This window comes from Podarcis gaigeae (assembly GCF_964106915.1).
Source record: "Podarcis gaigeae genome assembly, chromosome: 1".
NCBI lineage: Eukaryota > Metazoa > Chordata > Lepidosauria > Squamata > Lacertidae > Podarcis > Podarcis gaigeae.
Genome location: NC_139678.1, coordinates 100,714,394 through 100,721,893, shown reverse-complemented (window position 1 = coordinate 100,721,893; position 7,500 = coordinate 100,714,394). Strand labels below are relative to the sequence as shown.

Here is a 7,500-nt window from a genome sequence, read left to right as displayed (position 1 = left end):
AGTGTTGGCCTATGTAGTTCTCAAACTGACACCATTCGTGTTGCTAATGCCACAAGGTAAATGTAATATTTGAAAGGAACAATAGAGTTCCTTGCAATTCCCATTAAAACCCGTCATTAATTAGTACAACTCCTTAGACTCATACCTAGATTGAAATTTTCAGGTGTGCAGGAAGGCAACAGTCTAAATAATTTGATTTTAGGCATGGAAAAGTTTAGGTAAAGGTAAAGGTACCCCTGCCCGTACGGGCCAGTCTTGCCAGACTCTGGGGTTGTGCGCCCATCTCACTCAAGAGGCCAGGGGCCAGCGCTGTCCGGAGACACTTCCGGGTCACGTGGCCAGCGTGACATCGCTGCTCTGGTGAGCCAGAGCCGCACATGGAAACGCCGTTTACCTTCCCGCTGGTAAGCGGTCCCTATTTATCTACTTGCACCCAGAGGTACTTTCGAACTGCTAGGTTGGCAGGCGCTGGGACCGAGCAGCGGGAGCGCACCCCGCCGCAGGGATTCGAACCGCCGACCTTTCGATCGGCAAGTCCTAGGCGCTGAGGCTTTTACCCACAGCGCCACCTGCGTCCCAATGGAAAAGTTTGGTTGACTCTTAATGCAATAATGAAGAGAATCATGGCGCAAATAATACACAGAGAGAGTGTGCTTTCCAAGCGAACAAGAATGGCTTCTCTGAAACAGACACTTGCGAAAGAAAGCTGTATGGCCCTTCCATCACTTTCACCCTACCTGTGGCTTCAGAGAAAAAGACCTAACATCCATCTCAGGCAAAGCAACTTGAACCCATGCTTTTTAGGCATGAGACAAGTAGAAATGTGGACAATCCCAGAGTTTATATTACTTCCAGGCATAGTTTTCTTATAAATCTTTCCCTCTCTGCATAGTTGCTGATATCCACTTATGTCAGGGGTCAGCAAACTTTTTCAGCAGGGGCCAGTCCACTGTCCCTCAGACAGGCTGGTCTATATTTTCAAAAATATATATGAACAAATTCCTATGCCCCACAAATAACCCAGAGATGCATTTTAAATAAGAGCACACATTCTATTCATGTAAAAACACCAGGCAGGCCCCACAAATAACCCAGAGATGCATTTTAAATAAAAACACACATTCTACTCATATAAAACATGCTGATTCCTGGACGGTCCATGAGCCGGACTTAGAAGGCGATTGAGCTGGATCCGGCCCTCGGGCCTTAGTTTGCCTATCCATGACTTATGTGATAATACATGCCACAGTGTAATTGCCAGCATTTCCTCATGCATTTTTTGTGGGGAGGAGGGAAGCTGCATTCACGTGTGTAAAGAAAACCAAATGTCGAATATGGTCCTAAATATGGGTGGCCCAGTAGTATGGGAACAAGCATGTCTGATACTGAGGCTCTCAAACATACATTTCTATTTAAAAAGAGACACAGAGCTGCAGTCTGATAGCTGTTTTCCTAGTACACTGTGCAGATCCTACTAGGTGCATTCACACCTCTCCATCCTGTTTTAAATCCAAGGCCCTTTTGCGGTATAAAAATAGTCTTGAGTACTAGAAATCAGCATACTTACGAACGTCCCTGTTAGATGATAAAAAAGCCTCATTGACTGTAGCATGGTTTACTCTCAACTACTGATAGATGTGAGAGACCCCAAATGGCTCAAAATGTCTGTTATTTTGATAGCACCTATTCACAGTATAAAAATAACCTATTCACCGTATAAAAATAGCCTAACTGCACATTAGCATGATTAGCATGTTTTTTTTAAAAAAAATTTAAAACCCTTTGCACGGCAAGTATGTTATGTGATAGATCACAACCACTCCAAAGAATCCATTATAGTCTCCAGACTCAATAATCTACAGTTTGAACACTCTCAGTAAATATGGATTTACATAATAGGCCATAATAGCTCTGGAAGACCAGGCTGTTCTGTCTGTCAAGTTCATGCTGTCAAGATTCATGTAGTTCTGTTAAACTATTCTGTTATTTTGTTTAGTTTTAGTAAAGCTGCTTTAGTTAAATCTATCTACCTATCTGTCCTCACCTTTAAATACAGTAGCGAACGTTTCAGTCATTATACCACTAAAAGAGACAGTTTGTCAAACTGTGGTCTTTCTTTAGACACCACAGTTGTCTAAACCTGGGCTAATGAGCACTTGGTGTTAATAATTTGTACATCTAAACTTCTATTTTTTTAAAAAAATACATTTTTAAAAAACCCTGTGCCCCCCCCCCCGCACCCGCCCACTGCTGGTTAACTGGAAGGTTCTTTTGTAAGATTTCTTGCTGCTCTTGGGTTAGCAAAGCAGCCCAAGAAGCAATGAACCACATCATAGTCAGCAGCTAAGAGAAAATTATTTTGCTCTCATCCCATAAATCCACACCTTGTCAGGGAAAAGGGCTCAATGTCTGACTGATGAGAAGCAGCTAAGTTCACCTGCAGCAATGTTAGGCCTTAGCTCCAGCAAGGACTAGGACTGTTCATTTTGAAGACAAACACGAACTCTCCCTAGGGATAGAGCAAGGAAGTTTCTATCAGACTCACCTGGCTGGCTATACCAAGGGTCCACCTTCTCCCAGAGGCTGTTCTATCCATATAATTAAATGGGAACCATCCTTGCTGTACAAAGAATGATGTGTCCATTTTTCTTCACCCGAAGCAATATAACAAGGCTCACACTTTTTCTTCAAAATTGCTCCTTGTTTCTTCCCTAAGGACTAAAGAAAAAAGGCTTTAGTCACACCTTAAAAATCCATTTAAGGCTTCCAAGCTTAAAAGGCAAATATTTTAATTCTCCCCACATATATTAGTACCTTCACCTCATTTTCTTTATGTATCTGGGGAATACCTGCAAGAATGCTTGCAAGAATGCTTGCAAGAATGCTTGAAATGCTCTTAGTTAATTCGCAAAGGAAACTCGCAGAACCTCAATCAGACTAATCAAACAGTAAGTATTGGAGAGGTCTGCATTTCTAGAATTAACGAATAGCTGTCATGTGGTAGTCATTTTAACCTAGTCCATGATATGGGTGCCCACACTTGGTAAACCATTCATCTGAGGCAACAACATGGCGGAACCCAAATGAATTTTTTTCATGACAGTAGAATGATGAAAACAAGGTTCCTGGCATGGTAGATTGCTTCAGACAAACGGCTCACCATAAAGGTTATTAATCACGCAGAACCCTTTTCGGGTAGTTTCTGCTAGTGATTTGGAGGTGTTACATAGAAAGGCTTCTATACCTAAATAATTTATTTCTGAAGAAAAAGCTCCTTCACTAAACGATCTAATGAAATAGTAAAAAATAAATCTAACCTAATATTGAACCCAGCCCAGATTTTTCTTCCTAATGCCTCTTTCACAGCTGTGTCTCAGTACATCGCAGTGAAAAAATAATTGAGAAAATGTACTTTGAGAAGTATTTTGCATGTGTCATGAGTTAGGACTACCTTAGAATGTACAGTATTGTACAAATGGAGATTACAGTGGACAGCAAGGATGCATTTATGAATCAGAATTATGGTATTCAGTTCTGCAGCCAAACCTTCTGCCAAACGCCCGTTCTCTCAAATTCTCGAGAGTCTAACATTTCACGTAGGCTAGAGAGAGCTCACTATATTCTGTCAATGCATATATCTGCGATTATTCTGCTTAAAACTATGGATTAATATGGATATGCAAAGGATATATGTCACTGTACTAATAATTTAATTGGTTATAAAATACATAGACGGGGATGAACATTCCTTTTAGCCCCCTCAATTTGTGTTCCAGAAGAAGCAAATAGGTTATATTCTTCAGAGGACATTTGGTGGTAATTCAACTCTTGTGGAGTACAATAGGAAGGCTGCAGGCATGGGAGGCCTTGAGATTTGTGGAGACCGGAAGGGGAATGAAATTTCCTGCAGAGCTATGTGGCTATTCGTTGAGAAGGAGAAGTTAAAGGAATAAATTAGTGAATGCTATTTAGGGGCAGCTCTGGGATTGCAGAGGTAGGAGGGTGGGTCTTCTGCGACACTGAAACCTTCTGTTACCTTGTGGATTGCCACGCAGGACTTCAGGCTATACAGACTGATGGGAAAGCTTGGAGCAATTTGCTGGGGGAAGCCACCAGGGGGGAAGGGGCGGTCAATATAGAGTAGGCCTCTGTTATGACCTGCTCTGAAACAGCAATGGAACAGGGCCTTTGGCAGCCTCATAGCCTACCGGATGTAGACCTGCTACACCTTTATATCTACTGGTAGTATCATGTCACAAACCAGAACTTAGATTATGCTATGCTAAAACAAAATGTCCATATTGTCTCAAATAAGTTATTATAGATTGTTTCAATCAATCAATCAATCAATCAATCAATTTCTTTTATTCGACCGATAATCAGAAATAAAACATTACACAATACAGAATTATAAACTAAAACATCATAGGTCCATATTGTCTCAAATAAGTTATTGTAGATTGTTTCATGTTTTGTCAAAAAAAGGGGGGGCTTAAGTATCAAGAGTGACCCAATGATTTTAAGAGATGTGTTATTAATTAATGCAGTGTTCTTTTTTATACTCTTCTTCTGAATTATGAAAATAGCACCCTGGCTTTATCAACTTCCTGTCTTACTTTAGACAATATTTCTTAACAACACCTTGGTCAGTTACAGATATATACAAAAGCAATGTTTTGCACTCATTTGTCTTCAGGATTTGGGTAATTTGAACAATTTTTACACACCCTGCCCACAGGAAAGGCTGTTTAGGGGTGGAAATGTTTAGCTTTTATTAAAGCCCACACCCAGTGTTATGGGTGTTGTAGGAGCATTTAAGAACATGACTTAACAAATTGCAAAAACATACACTATGGCAGACCCAGATGTAGTCATTGGTCACACTTTTATCCAATGGTGTACAGAGGAAGGACTAAAAGTGACCTCCCTGTTTGTGTTTGTCCTTTTAATGATCACCATGGCTCTAAATAAACGAAGCCTTGTCACTTGGTATCATTTTAAGTTCATAGTTTAGAACATCTCTTGTCACTCCTTTGTTGCTAAGCCAAGGCCAGGAAACCTCCCTAAGTAATCAAAGTAAATACTGTTCTTACTAGCCCCTTTTCCAGACATTCACACTCTGCCCATTCTATTACAACTGCCTCTGGTGAGGCAAGCTTGCCAGACATCCCCTTTTCAGAGAGATGCCCCATATTATAAAACATCAGAATGCAATAGAACATAATGAATATAGTGTATTTCCACACTTTTCTGGAGCATAAATTCATGCACAGCAACTCTAAAGTGACAGCTCCCCCCCCCCCATTTTGAAAGTCTGAAACCAATTAATGCAAAGGAAATAAATCCATTTTTTCCTTTTTAGCCAGGAAAAATATTATTGTGCGTTACTCATATTTTTCTCCTGCTTTCTTCCAAAGAGTTCAGAGTGGCTTATGTGAGTTTGTTGTATTTTATTGTGGCATTACCCTTGTGAGGTGGATTAGGCTGAGTTGGTATGGTTTGCAATTCAGGTATTAATTTGAAGTTTGATGAAACGGAATGAAACAATCCAGATTAGGAACATCAATTGGAGGGGAAAGTACTAGTTTATAAATGTTCCTTTTGGTATCTGCGTATACTAGTATCTGGATTTTATTGCAATAAATATTGCATTGACTGTCCTGTTCCCATAGTGCAAGCATTTCAGAGAAACTGCTCTCTTTTTGAAGCTGTTATGCCCATATTGTACAGATGTGGTTGGTGAAATTAAGCCAAATTCTTCATTTTAGTTAGCTATATCCAGTGCATTCAAGCAGCTGTTGGAAGGAGGTTTGCAGAACTACTCTTCACCATCCTCCCCCCCAAAAAAGTTGTTGCTAACAGCAGGGAATTTTACATTGTACATGCTCATGTTCCTTATATAACATGAGTTCATATCTATTTATTGAAAAGTGATGCCTGGGCTCAGAAGGTATGCTGGGATGTTGCTAAATGGTCAAAGCTAGAGAAAGAAAAGTAGGATAGCCAGATAAAAAGCACCTGTAAGATGTTTTTTACCTGAAGCACTAGCTTTTGGTCTCTCTCCCAGCCCAGTCTTAGTCTGTAGGCCACTCAAATGCTTAACAGCTTCTGTTCAGAAGTTTTTAACATATGGGAAGACTCAGAAACTTCAGTAAAGGTGGTATGAGAACAGGTAAAATAGTTTCTGAGTAATCAGAGTATGCAGCAAGGAAGTGTTTAGTATTTGTCCAGTAGTTCCGACCCGTACAAGTGCTAGTAGTATGCTTTCTTTTCAGATACCTGGATCAATTTCTACATCTGTCCTCTTTGCAGTCAGCAATTCTACATTTGTTCAAGAGAGGCATGGAAACCCACAATTTTCAGGAGTAACAAACACATGGCTTTGCAATGCTCTGCATTTGAGGCACCTCAGAATTTTTAGAGAGAACTGCAATTCTTTTGCCTGAATGACTTGCCCAAGGCCAGCCTGGTGGCATGTGATGGAACACAAATTAAAACCTAGAGGATTCATGCATGTTTGTTCAAACCTCAATGACTTATTCCCTAGGCCGTCTCCTACACTCTAGGGAGTTTTTCAAACAAATTCCCTGCAGATCAGTGAAAAAAATACACACACCTCCGCTTTCCCCTTGTTTCTGATCATGTCACAACCTTAACAGCAATACTTGACACCAGTGAAAAGTTACATCATGGATTAAATAGCATAGGTTTAGCATAGGTTTTATTTTATTTTATTTATTTGCAAGTAGGTTAGCAGTAGATCCCTTACTTTAATGGGAAACTGAAAGAAAAAGAGATGAAAAGCATATGGATATGAAGACGTTTGGATTAGCAAATGTTGAGCAGAGCAACTTCGAGGTGATACTGTTATAACAGGACTATATGGTTAATCACAGGTGTTGTCTGTAATATTGGTAGATAGGAAGGAGTGGTATGGGAGCAATTTATCAGTATGTATTACAATGATCAGAAAATCAAGTACCATATTTGTCATTTGATACGGATTTGCGCACTACAAACCGAAAGATAAAAGGGACAAGGATATTTCTCCAGCCAGTAAAAGACCTGGCCTCTTGGCTCAAAGTATGACTGTAAAAGTTAATCCATGTGCTGTTGCTATTGTATTATTTTATTGCATAGCAGAATATGGAAGGTTTGCTATAACAGAGCCTTGTGAAGTGAAACTACTTATTCCAGATAAAGCACCACCCCTTTCAGATACAGAGTGTTGTTGTTGTTGTTGTTTGAATTCATATCCGCATATCTCTTACAGCTCCCGCTGCTTGGGAAGCAAATTTAAGTGCCAGCTTTATATGCATTGGTAACCCCATATTACACATACAGTTTTACAGAAAATGAAACTTTAATATGATTCAGCACAAAATGGCACTCAATGGCAATAAGTCAGATAATCTTCATATGCACATAGCTTGATCTCACGGACTTATCGCTGCAAGCACAGTGCCGCGTAGCAAATTTCCCTGCAATACAGTACAGTAC

The 7,500-nt window shown here is 40.1% G+C and overlaps 1 protein-coding gene and 1 long non-coding RNA gene across 11 annotated transcripts in view; both read left to right on the top strand.

Annotated features, from left to right (window-relative positions):
* LOC310834069 overlaps nt 1–1,701 on the top strand; it is a 20,390-nt gene extending 18,689 nt beyond the window's left edge. Inside the window, exons 1-2 of the long non-coding RNA XR_014559083.1 lie at nt 1–218; nt 589–1,701. The exon at nt 1–218 is cut by the window's left edge and continues 18,689 nt beyond it. This is a non-coding gene — a long non-coding RNA (uncharacterized lncRNA). The remainder of the gene's footprint in view (nt 219–588) is intronic.
* ZEB2 (zinc finger E-box binding homeobox 2) overlaps nt 1–7,500 on the top strand; it is a 164,750-nt gene that overhangs the window by 107,819 nt on the left and 49,431 nt on the right. The gene's annotated exons all lie outside the window — the stretch shown is intronic.